Here is a 9,740-nt window from a genome sequence, read left to right on the forward strand (position 1 = left end):
CTTGTCTGTTTGGGCTGCTATAACAAAATTCCATAAACTAATTACTTATAAACAACATAAATTTATTTCTCACAGTTCTGGAGGCCAGAGATCCAGGCACCAGCAGATGCGATGTCTGGTGAGGGCCTGCGTTCTGGTTGATAGATGGCAATCTCCTCACTGTGTCCTCACATTGCAGAAGGGGAGTGGCAGCTCTCTGGGGTCTCTTTTATAAGGGCACAAATCCCATCTATGGGGGCTCTGCCCTCATGACCTAATCACCTCCCAAGGGCCCCTCCTGTTAGTACCATCACCTTGGAGATGGGGTTTCAACATATGAATTATGGAGGGATGCAAACATTTAGACTAAACAGTTGGCTTCCCACACAGTGTGCCTCTGGGAGAGAAGTGTAATCTGCACCCCGACATTCCTGCGGATGGAGTCAGTCTCTTGCATGGTGGTGCTGACAGGATCGCTCACCTCCAGGCTCTCAGCAGTGATCCTGTGACACAAGGGCTGGCCCTGCACTGGGGTTGATCTTCCCACTTCCAGGCCCCCTTTTCAGGCCTCCTGGGAACCAGCCACTCCCAGCCCCCCACTCCTGTTGAACCCCAGCCATAATCCCAACCCTGATCTTCCTCTCTGGATTTCAAAGCTTCATCCATGCTGAGCTGCAAGGGGAATGGACAGAACTGAAAACTGGGGCAGACTGGAGTTGCCAGCCTAGGCTGGGCTGTGAGCTCCAGGGAGCAGATGCCGGGCCATCCTGCCCCGGCTCTAAGCCCAGCCCCAGGCCAGGGCCGGCACCTGGTAGGCTCTTCATGAGTGCTTCCTGAATGAATGCTGCAGAATGAAAATCCACCCAGAGGAGGCCAGGCCTGAACTGGGCCCGGAAGGATCTGAGTGGATTGAAGTATGTGGAGGAGGGGCAGGAAGCAAAAACATTCCAGAATGAGTGCATGGGGGCTTCCCATCAAAAATGAAGGCACAGAGGTAGGAAGAGTGGGATTTGTGCAGAGGACCAGAAGGAGGTTGGCTCAGTGGAGGCTGAGAGAGGATGCTGGGAAACACAGGCAGTCATAAGGTAGGGCCCGATGGTGGGGGCCTGAGGCCCAGCAAGGGGCTGAGCTCTGATGCTCCGGGCAATGGGAGTCGTGCTGGGTTCCTGAGTGGGAAAGACACAGGATGAAAGTGATATTCCAGAGTCATCAGCCCAGCTGGCTGGGCTGACGGGTGCCAGGGGAGGAGTGGGTGTGGGGTCAGGGGTGGTGGCACAAGAGACTTGGGCTGGGTAGGCACCTAGGAGGCTACCGAGTCACCTGGGCATGGGGTCATGGGACCGTCCACCATGGTGGGAAATGAAGACGTTAGGAGAGGCGTGTGGAGATATATACAAAAAGATTGCTGCAGCATCATTTGTATCAGCAAAAAAACAGAAACAAGGAAAAGGAAGAGCCCCTATGTCCAACAGTAGGAAAATGGATAAATAGGCGGCTGTATATTGATACGACGGAACACAGCAGGGAGAATGAGTGGCGTACATCTGCATGCCTCGACATCAACAAATCTCAAAAACGAAGAAAGGAAAAAAACAAGGTTTAGAAGGATCTAGGCTGTGCTGTTCAATGTGGTAGCCACTAGCTACACGTGGCTATTTAAACTTCAACTAAAATTCAAAATGCAATTCTTCAGTCACACTAGCTGCATTTCAAGTGCTCAAAAGCCATGTGCCGTCTGTGGCTGCTGTATTGGACGGCAGACAGAGAACATTTCCAGCATCACAGAGAGTTCTGTTGGACAACACTGATGTTTTGAAACATGCAAAACAACATTACCTATTGTGTATGGATACAGAAGAGGCTCACAGGGTTTCCATGAACAGGTGTCGCCTCAGTTGGCGGCGGAGCTGACAGCGGGATGGTGTTGAGGGGTGGTCAGGGTGGTGGGAACAGGGGAGGCAAGGCTGTAGCTCCGAATACAAAAGGGCAGAGGCAGGGAGCCGCTCGACAATCCAGGAAGTGCCAGGGACTGCGATGGGGATGGGAGACACTTCTAGTCTCTGTGAGGATCCCAGACATAAGCCCTGTAATGACAGCAAAGACTAGCCTTTAGGTGGGGCCATTCCCAAATTGTCCACCTCATGATTACTTCCCAACAAGGCTGGGCAAAAGGAGTCTTGGAAAGGGTCAGACCTGCCCAGGTGGTTGGTCCATGACAAGCTGCAGACCTCACATCTAGGGCTTGCCTCAAACAAAGTGAGGGCTAAGGAGAAGGGCAGAGAAGCAGAAGCAGAGAAACCAGAAGACGAGCAATACCACAATTCAGATCGAGACCACAGAAGCAATTCAGGAGAGAGGGAAAAGAAAAGGAGGCGGGGTGGGCGCAGCTGTCTCAGAAATACAGGTGTGAGGCCGGGCATGGTGGCTCACATCTGTAATCCCAGCACCCTTGGGAGCCCAAGGCAGGAGAATCATTTGAGCCCAGGAGTTCCAGATCAGCCTGCAAAACCCCATCTCTTCAAAAAATACAAAAATTAGTTGGGTGTGGTACACACCTGTAGTCCCAGCCATTTGGGAAGCTCAGGCAGGAGAATTGCTTGAGCTGGGGAGGACAAGGCTGCAGTGAGCTGAGACTGCACGAAAGCACTCCAGCCCAGGTGACAGAGCAAAACCCTGCCAAAAGAGCAAAGAAAGAAACAACAAACCACTCTCACTCTCCCTCTCCCTCTCCCTCTCCCTCTCCCTCTCCCTCTCCCCACGGTCTCCCTCTACCTCTCCCCACGGTCTCCCTCTCCCTCTCCCCACGGTCTCCCTCTACCTCTCCCCACGGTCTCCCTCTCCCTCTCCCTCTCCCTCTCCCTCTCCCCACGGTCTCCCTCTCCCTCTCTTTCCACGGTCTCCCTCTGATGCCGAGCCGAAGCTGGACTGTACTGCCGCCATCTCTGCTCACTGCAACCTCCCTGCCTGATTCTCCTGCCTCAGCCTGCCGAGTGCCTGCAATTGCAGGCGCGTGCCGCCACGCCTGACTGGTTTTAGTATTTTTTTGGTGGAGACGGGGTTTCGCTGTGTTGGCCGGGCTGGTCTCCAGCTCCTAACCGCGAGTGATCTGCCAGCCTCAGCCTCCCGAGGTGCCGGGATTGCAGATGGAGTCTCATTCACTTGTTGCTCAATGTTGCCCAGGCTGGAGTGCAGTGGCGTGATCTCGGCTCGCTACAACCTCCACTTTCCAGCTGCCTGCCTTGGCCCCCCAAAGTGCCGAGATTGCAGCCTCTGCCCGGCCGCCACCCCGTCTGGGAAGTGAGAAGCATCTCTGCCTGGCCACCCATCGTCTGGGATGTGAGGAGCCCCTCTGCCTGGCTGCCCAGTCTGGGAAGTGAGGAGCACCTCTTCCCAGCCACCATCCCGTCTAGGAAGTGAGGAGGGTCTCTGCCCGGCCGCCCATTGTCTGAGATGTGGGGAGCGCCTCTGCCCCGCTGCCCAGTCTGGGATGTGAGGAGCGCCTCTGCCCGGCTGCGACCCCGTCTGGGAGGTGAGGAGCGTCTCTGCCCGGCAGCCGCCCCGTCTGAGAAGTGAGGAGCCCCTCCACCCGGCAGCCGCCCTGTCTGAGAAGTGAGGAGCCCCTCCGCCCGGCAGCCGCCCCGTCTGGGAAGTGAGGAGCGTCTCCGCCCGGCCAGCCGCCCCGTCTGGGAGGTGGGGGGCGCCTCCGCCCGGCCGCCGCCCCGTCCGGGAGGTGGGGGGCGCCTCTGCCCGGCTGCCCCTTCTGGGAAGTGAGGAGCCCCTCTGCCCCGCCACCACCCCGTCTGGGAGGTGTACCCAACAGCTCATTGAGAATGGGCCATGATGACGATGGCGGTTTTGTGGAATAGAAAAGGGGGAAATGTGGGGAAAAGATAGAGAAATCAGATTGTTGCTGTGTCTGTGTAGAAAGAAGTAGACATAGGAGACTCCATTTTGTTCTGTACTAAGAAAAATTCTTCTGCCTTGGGATGCTGTTGATCTATGACCTTACCCCCAACCCGGTGCTCTCTGAAACATGTGCTGTGTCCACTCAGGGTTAAATGGATTAAGGGCGGTGCAAGATGTGCTTTGTTAAACAGATGCTTGAAGGCAGCATGCTCGTTAAGAGTCATCACCACTCCCTAATCTCAAGTACCCAGGGACACAAACACTGCGGAAGGCCCCAGGGTCCTCTGCCTAGGAAAACCAGAGACCTTTGTTCACTTGTTTATCTGCTGACCTTCCCTCCACTATTGTCCTATGACCCTGCCAAATCCCCCTCTGCGAGAAACACCTAAGAATGATCAATTAAAAAAAAGAAAAAGAAAAAGAAAAAACACCCTAGAGAAAGAACATAGCACTAGTCCCAGCATGGTGACTCATGCCTGTAATCCCACACTTTGGGAGGCTGAGGCAGGAGGGTAACTTGAGCCCAGAAGTTCAAGACCAGCCTGGGCAACATAGCAAAACCCCATCTCTATAATTTTTTTTTAAAAAATTAGCTGGGCATAATGATGAATGTCTCTAATCCCACCTAACTGGGAGGCTGAGCCCAGGAGTTGAAGGCTGCAGTGAGCCATGATCACACCCCTGTACTCTAGCCTGGGTAACAGTGAAATCTTGTCTCAAAAACAAAATGAAACACAAACCACATAGCACCTTTGGCTACAGAGGATTCTATCAGATACAATACCACCGAAATAAGTAGGCAATAAAAAATTATAAAACACAAAAGGATATCCTCTAGTATGAGAATTAATAGACACAATAGGATGGCTAAAACCAAGAATTTCAAATAAACAAAATCTAAAAAAAAATATAAAAGTAAGCCTAGGACAATTTAAAAATAAAGAGAACTGTTTAAAACTAGAGAGAAAGACTTTGAAAAAAATATTTAAAGTTACTAAAGGTATGCCTAGAAACAAATCACTGAAATTTACAATTCAATCATTTTGTAACCACCAGGTCATCAGAAGTTAGAAAAAATGGCAATAACAAGTGTTGCTAAGGATATGGAGCAATGAGAACTCACTTCACACACTCCTGGCTAGGGGTGCGATTTGGAAAAACACGCATCACCTAGTAAGTTGAAGGTGCCCATAACCTCTTATCCCTGCACAATTCTGCTTTTGTGCATTTAGATAAATACCCTAGAGACTCTTGCCCTTGTGTAGTAAGAGCTGCACAAGAATTTTTATAAAAGTGTAATCATTCAGAACTGGCTTCAGCACTAAAGAAGAAAGGTATAATCAACAAGAAATTTTAAAGATTGTAGTATAGTCACACAATGCAATACTGTATAGCAAGGGAAAAAAATAAAGATACCAATTTGGATGCATCTCAGGAATAAAAAAAAAAAAAAGAACAAACCAAAGAAAGAGAGAGAAAGAAAAAAGAGAGAAAAAGAAAACAGAAAGAAGGAAACAGTGAGAGAGAGAAAGAGGAGAAAAAGAAGGAAAGAATGAAAGGAAGGAAGGAAAAGAAGAAAGAGAAAGAGAGAAAGAAGGAAGGAAGGGCCAGGCGCGGTGGCTCACGCTTGTAATCCCAGCACTTTGGGAGGCTGAGGCAGGCAGATCACAAGGTCAGGAGATTGAGACCACAGTGAAACCCCGTCTCTACTAAAAATACAAAAAATTAGCCGGGTGCGGTGGCTCACGCCTGTAATCCCAGCACTTTGGGAGGCCGAGGCGTGCGGATCACGAGGTCAAGAGATAGAGGCCATCCTGGCCAACATGGTGAAACCCTGTCTGTCACTAAAAATACAAAAATTAGCTGGACATGGTCATGTGCGCCTGTAGTCCTAGCTACTCGGGAGGCTGAGGCAGGAGAATGGCGTGAACCCAGGAGGTGGAGGTTGCAGGAGCCAAGATCGCACCCCTGCACTCCAGCCTGGGCGACAGAGCGAGACTCTGTCTCAAAAAAAAAAAAAAAAAAGAAAGAAAGAAAGAAAGAAAAGAGGAAGGAAGGAAGGAAGGAAAAGAAAAGAAAGAGAAGAGCCAGGTGCAGTGGCTCACGCCTGTAATCCCGGCACTTTGGGAGGCTGAGGCGTGCGGATCACGAGGTCAAGAGATAGAGGCCATCCTGGCCAACATGGTGAAATCCTGTCTGTCACTAAAAATACAAAAATTAGCTGGACATGGTCATGTGCGCCTGTAGTCCTAGCTACTCGGGAGGCTGAGGCAGGAGAATCGCTTGAACCCGGGAGGTGGAGGTTGCAGTGGGCCAAGATCACACCACTGCCCTGCAGCCTGGTGACAGAGTGAGACTCCATCTCAAAAAAAAAAAAAAAAAAAAAAAAGGAAAGAAAGAGAAAGAAAATAAAGAAAGAAAAAGGGAAGGAGGGAGGGAGAAGGGGAAGTCCAAGACAGGTGTGAAAACCCGAGAAGGGGTCAGTTTCCAGGTGAGGGGTCAGCCTGGGTGCAGGGGAAGAGGCACCTGCCTAGTGGGTGTAAGGAATGGAGGGCTGGTACTTTCTTCTCCATGACCCCCTTGCTCAGAACGACCTACTTTCAGCATTTTGTGCAGACTGGCTTCCAACCACGCACCTTAGGCATTGTTCTCTGATGCTATCTGAGGCACTTGTCTGTCCTTTAAAATAGTCTCTGCATTTTTCAGATGACTGCTACCCCTGGTTTGGAGTTTGCTGTGATAGAACTAAAGTAAAATTTCTTAGTGACTCCACTGTTGCCGTGCCGTCAAGCATCTGGGACTGGAAAAGCCGGGTTGCTCTGGTGGTTTGGATTCAGTGCCGCTGATCTTTTGTTTCCATGAGAACACAGAATGTGGCCAACCAGCAATCTGGTCTGACCTTGATGCCTAAATTCTAATGAAAGAGCAAGTTGAACTATAATGGTGAGAATGGAAACTAAGAACATTCTATCCAAAATGTTTGAGAAAGCCTTGTGACCAAAGGTGAGTGACTCAGAGTTTCTCTAAGACCCTGAAATGGGTGATAACGTCATGTCTAACCTTGGGAATTGGCTGAGTAAATCTCAGTACAGCTGCTCTATGGAAGGTTTACAAACCTTGTAAGTGGTGGTTATAAAGATATGGAGCAAGTTGGAGAAATTATTTATAATAAATTATCTGGGGAAAAAAGTCAGGACTCAATATGGTGCAGGTGCGGTTGTTTCATTAAGGCAAGAAGATGCTAAGATTGCTTCTCAAACTGTCAGTGGTGATTGACCAGTTTGATTTTATAAAATTTCCAATCCATCCCAAATGTAAAGTTTTGTAAAATATCGTAAAAATAAATGATTAAATGCATATCCATCAAAGGACTTGTATCTAAAATACATAAAGAACTCTCAAAACTCAACAGAAAAAAAATCCAAATAGAACTAGAAGACACGAACAGACAGTCCACCAAAGAGGATATGTGGGTTGCAGAAAACACAGGAAAAGATGTTCAAAATCATTACCTATTAGGAAAATGAATGTCCATTTCCTGGTTTGGGTGTTGTATTATTGTTATATAAGATGTCACCATTGGAAGAATCTGGGTAAACGGCTCATGGGATTTTAGGTACTTTTTTCGTGATTTCCTGTGAGTCTATTATTATTTCAAAATAAAAAGTTATCAGGCCAGGCTTGGTGGCTCATGCCTGTAATCCCAGCTCTTTGGGAGGCTAAGACGGTGCAGGTGCAGATCACCTGAGGTCAGGAGTTCGAGAACAGACTGGCCAACATGGTGAAACCCCGTCTCTACTAAAAATACAAAAATTAGCTGGGCGTGGTGATACACCCCTGTAATCCTAGCTACTCGGGAGGCTGAGGCAGGAGAATCGCTTGAACCCGGGAGGCAGAGGTTGCAGTGAGCAGAGATTGTGACACTGCACTCTAGCCTGGGTGACAGAGCGAGACTTGGTCTCAAAAAAAAAATAATAAAATAAATAAAAAATAAAAATGAAATGAAAAGCAGATACATGAAATACAAGCCCAACTTTTAAATCATAGATTCAACAGGCAGAAAACAACCATGTCCAATTGCTGTAAGAGTTTCTAAACATTCACTCTCATTTTCTGGGCCTGTTGTGCTGAAAAACAGTGGCGAATCTCTGGCAGACCAGCACCGGGCCGTGGACCACACTTTGAGTGGCTGTGGACCACCTGCTCAAAGACGAGAAGCAAATGCCAGAGATGGAATTTTTTTTTTTTTCCTTTTTGGCTTATTTTTTTGTTATGGAGTTATACTGCTGTTCAAAATAAAACTTGATTTAAAATATACAGAAATAATAATACAGAAGAAAATCTATTTTCCCCAAGTCTGGGTTTATGGATAAAACACACCATCTACTCTGATGCTGCCTTCTCTTTCTCCCTTTCACCCTCCCCTAACTTCACCTCTTCCATTCCTCTCTCTCCTCCACGTGCTTGCCTTAACTGCCCTCTTTTCCTAGTGGCAGGTCCCTGGCTCTGGTCCCACCACTTTGTCACTATTCCAGACCCTCCCTGACCTACACTGGGGAAATCACTTACCTTTCTGAGCATCAGTCTCCTTATGCGGGGTGACAGTGAGACCCACCTTGGAGAGCTATCCTGTGAGGAGTGGGTGAGGTCACTCAAGTGGGAGAAGCTCTGTGAGCCATGTATAAGTGTGCACACGCAGAGTGGACTCTGTCTGCACACCTGGGTCCCCACATGCGCTGGCTGGCTCTGGTCAGCCTCCCAGTCTTCATTCCCATCTCACCCAACCCTCTCAGGCAAGCCAGGTGTCTCTGCTTCCAACCAAATGCCCTTCCCAGGAGGCCTCCCCAGCCCACATCCTGGCAACACTCACACCAGTGCCCCTGTCCCTCAGAGAGGGGTGTGTCCTCCCTTTCTACCTAGGAGCTCTCCCAGGCCAAGGCAGCTCCTCCCCAGGGTAAAAGCCAAGTCAGGTTGCTGTATTTTTTTTCTTTGCTATAGCCTCAGGCTATGCAAACTTTTCCACCTGTTATATATAACAGGTGGAAGATATATAATAACGAATACAGTAAGTTCTCACTTAAGTTGCTGATAGATTCTTGGAAACTGCAACTTTAAGGGAAACAAAACCAATTTTACCATAGGCTAATTGATATAAATGAATAGAATTCCTGTGATATATTTCTGGTGACAAAAACATCACCAAACTTCTAAAGATCAAAACACTTCTAATATTAAACACTGAAATGAATGTAAGCTATACATACATTTAAGAAAAATTAAGAAAAACAAGATAATTAGGCCAGGTGCACTGGCTTACGCCTGTAATCCCAGCACTTTGCAAGGCCCAGGTGGGTGGATCACCTGAGGTCAGGAGTTCGAGACCGGCCTGGCCATCTTGGTGAAACCTCATCTCTACTAAAAATACAAAAGTTAGCTGAGTGTGGTGGTGGGCACCTGTAATCCAGCTACTCAGGAGGCTGAGGCACAAGAATCACTTGAACCCAGGAGGTGGCGGTTGCAGTGAGCTGAGATTGTGCCACTGCACTCCAGCCTGGGTGACAGAGCGAGACACTCGAAAGAAAGAAAGAAAGAAAGAAAGAGAGAGAGAGAGAGAGAGAGAAAGAAAAAAGAAAGAAAGAAAGAGAAAGAAAGAAGAAAAAGAAAGAAAAACAAGATAATTATTTACCCAGTTATTCCAGTTCAGGGTCGTGGGTGGCTGGAGCCCATCCTGGCAGCTCAGGACGCCAGGTGGGAACCTACCCTGGACAGGGCATGGTGCTCACACACCCACACTCACTCGTGCTGGGACCATGCAGTCTCACCAATGAGCCTAGCGTGCACAGCTTTGGGACATG

At 48.8% G+C, this 9,740-nt stretch overlaps 1 long non-coding RNA gene across 1 annotated transcript; it reads right to left on the reverse strand.

The window, feature by feature from the left end:
* Positions 1–1,453: 1,453 nt before the first annotated feature.
* LOC107975123 (uncharacterized) lies at positions 1,454–9,201 on the reverse strand. Its single transcript, XR_001718387.4, has 2 exons — positions 6,522–9,201; positions 1,454–2,063 (listed from the first exon to the last, which is right to left on the reverse strand). It is a non-coding gene; the product is annotated as an uncharacterized LOC107975123 (long non-coding RNA).
* Positions 9,202–9,740: the final 539 nt, after the last annotated feature.

Source organism: Pan troglodytes, chromosome 5 (genome assembly GCF_028858775.2).
Source record: "Pan troglodytes isolate AG18354 chromosome 5, NHGRI_mPanTro3-v2.0_pri, whole genome shotgun sequence".
Taxonomy (NCBI): Eukaryota; Metazoa; Chordata; class Mammalia; order Primates; family Hominidae; genus Pan; species Pan troglodytes.